The following is a 3,272-nucleotide window of genomic DNA, read 5'->3' as shown; positions in this document are numbered from 1 at the left end:
CAGGAATGTACAACCTTTGAAAAGTAAATACTCTGCTTTCTGTGGACTTCCTGGAGATCCTGTGTTTGATTCCTGTGGCTTCCATAAATAATTAGCACAAACTTAGTCGCTGCAAGCAACAGACATTCATTCTCTCACAGTTCTGGAGGGAGAAGTCCGAAATCAAAGTGTTAGCAGCATTGATTCCTTCTGGAAGCTCTGAGGGAGAGTCAGTTCCAGGTCTCTCTTCTAGCTTCTGGTGGTCACCAGCAATTACTGGTGTTCTTGACTTATAGATGCATCACTCCAACCTCTGCCTGTATCTTAACATCACCTTCTCCACTGTGAGTGTCTGTCCTCTGTGGTTCTCATAGGACACTTGTTATTGGATTTGGAGCCCACCTAAATAATCCAGGATGATATCATCTCAAAACCCTTAACATAATTATGTCGGCAAAGAGGCTTTTTCCAAATAAAGTCATATTCACGTGTTCCAGGGATAAATACATGGACATATCTTTTTCTGGGGGGTGGAGTGGGCACTTTCCACCCCACTACAGATCCCCTGTGTCCTATTCCTTTGGATTTATTTGAATCATCTTGGTCTTGCTATAGGCTGGAACTGAGCAGAAAACCAGAGTCCAAAATTTAAGTAAGAAAATGCTTCTGGAGCTTCTACTATGTGAAATTAATTGAGTTAGGAGCTGGTAACATAAAAACAAATAACCTCCCACTGCCCACCTAACTATAATATACTAACAGGTATATGAGTAAACTGATCCAGGACATTATCGAGGTACAAGTACAGTAGCAGACATTATGCCATTATCTTCTTGGAGATGTACTTAGCATATGTGAGTAGTTTTAACAGCAACATAAAGTCTCTCCTAAAATCTCACTCACAGTTAAAGGAAGTGCCATCATTTCCTTTGCCTTTAGTGTGGACTCACAGTAATGTCACAGAGAGATGACAGTACAGGAAGTGAGTAAAGACATGTCAAACTTGGGACCCTTTGAAAAGATTTGTGTGGTAGGTATCAGAACTTTGGCCAATTTCATCTCTGTTTGATTCCTGCGGCCAGACACTCTTACGGGAATGTGGAGCTCAATAAAACCACTCACTGTATCAAGTAATCAACATTCTAAATAATTCCCCAAAGCATTATTTTTTAAGAATTTTGAAGAATCCAAAGATGGGACTCAATAAATGAGCTCTATAGGAAAATTAGTGCTTCCAGTCTTTCTTCTCATGAAGCTAACTAAGCAGCCCATAAAAATAAGGACCAGTTCCCGTAGAGCTCTCTACATTCTCTCCTAATTAAGACACTGCCCTGTTTTGCTAACATTTTCTGTCAGTATGGATTTCAGGACTGATCCACTAAGCGAAGACCCTAAACCACTGGAATTTACAAGAATCAAGGTCACTGAATAAATTGTGTCTAAAAATATAGAAGTGCTAAATGCTTTTAATTCCACTCCATATTTCATTCTGTTACCTCAGATATGGAATTTGGTGTATTTTTCTTCCTATTATTCTGAACCTTCAGCTCAGCAAGCCTGTGCAGTTTTATTATAAGCTGATGCTGTTTGATGTTTTCTTAATGTAACAACTTCTGAAAGATAGTGTTTGTGTGAACAGAAAAGAAGAAATAACAATTTATACCTTTACGGATGCATACGCCTCAATTTTGCAAGAAGCATTAGTAAAGGTCTAAACTCCTATAATTCTGGAAGAGTAAAGCTTAAAAGCAAGACTTGAGCAAAGTGGTGTGTTCTACCACCATTCTGCTGGCGTGGGCCACAACTGAGATCAGAGCCCAGGACTTCTTGGTTTGAGCTTCCCAACAGGAGAAAGAGAGGAGTGGGGGGAGAGAGAGAGAGAGAATATGGATGAATGAATGAATGAATGAATATGAATGAGAGAACCTTTTGAATTAAGTACATATCTGACCTGATTCAAGGCCCAACTTGCCAAAGCAGCCAGCCAGGGCCTGGTGTTTCAGAGAGAGGAATCAGGATGAATGCGCCCACAAGAAAGCTGTTGATTCAGATTCTAACTTAAAATTGCATTTCCAGACATAAGAGGGGGATGGCCTGCTGGTTGATTCTTCCTGCTATTGCTTCTGGTCCTCATACATGCTTAATTGGTTGGTTTCATTTGGTTTAAGGACACAAATTCACTCCATGATTATACCCTTAGAATGGTTGTCTGTGGGAACTCCAGTCTGGCGTTACACTGGATGGGAAGCTGACTTGTAGTTTTTACTCCTTCTACAGCAATGCATTTCTTGCCCCCAAAGTAAGTCTCATTATGCCCTTCCCAGTCTCCCTTATAATTCTTCTTTGGCCCTCTCTCATATATGCAGAAGGCTTCCAAATTGTCAACTGGAGATTTCTTTACTTAGGATTGTTTATCCCCAAGGAAGGTCACAAGAATATGGGAGACTTACCTAGACCCTGAGCACTTTTCCCTTCTAGGGTGCATTCCAGACACCCTCACAGCAGCATTTCTTATGCATGTGGCACTGCAGTTTTATTTGCTTAATAACATTTGGCAATACGTGTTTTCAGATGCTTAGTTTTCTTGCAACACTTTCCAGATGCTTTGTGCCCTCAGATTTGGTTATTCAGCCCACAAAATATCTGCTCCTTAGACCTATCTGGAATCTTTGCTTTTAGTCTCTTTTGTCTGTGGGGAAATCAATAAGTCTTGGGCCACAAGGAATGATTTCCTTTGCTCAACTCTTCATGATGCCAAAATTATCCAGCAAAAGATTGGAATAGGCTATCAATATCTCTCTCCCTGTTGTATCTTGAGGGCCGAAGTAGCACATACAGAATAAAAATTTTTTTGAAAGCAAGCTATAAGTACAAACAAGGAGAAGTACTTGAAGGAGAAGTAGGGAGGAGTGGAAGGTGGTGGTTTCATTTGAACAAATTATCATGCTTATATGTACCAGTTTGGTTAAGGCACATTTGCTTCCTTTTCCTCCTGTGTATTCACATTAGTGAGTATGTCTCAGAGGGCCAGTGTTACAGAGTCCAGGAAATGTCTTCTTGGATGACTTTTGGATCCAAGTAGCGCAAAGTCATGACTGCTCACTTCACATGGGGAGGTGATAGCAATGAGAAGATAGCCCAGAACTGAGACCAGTTAAAAATAAAATTGTGAAGAAGGTAAGTTTTGAGGTCAAGCCCAACTTCTCTGTTTCTGTAGCCCTCTTCCTGAAATTTCTCGGATCTGCTTTATTATAGCACCCTTTTATTACAAAGAGGAAAGATGCCCTATGTAT

The sequence above is a fragment of the Lipotes vexillifer genome, unplaced genomic scaffold (genome assembly GCF_000442215.2).
Source record: "Lipotes vexillifer unplaced genomic scaffold, Lipotes_vexillifer_v1.1 scaffold1303, whole genome shotgun sequence".
NCBI classification, from domain to species: domain Eukaryota; kingdom Metazoa; phylum Chordata; class Mammalia; order Artiodactyla; family Lipotidae; genus Lipotes; species Lipotes vexillifer.
The sequence above is the reverse complement of the archived record's forward strand: the minus strand, read 5'-3'. Positions refer to the sequence as shown.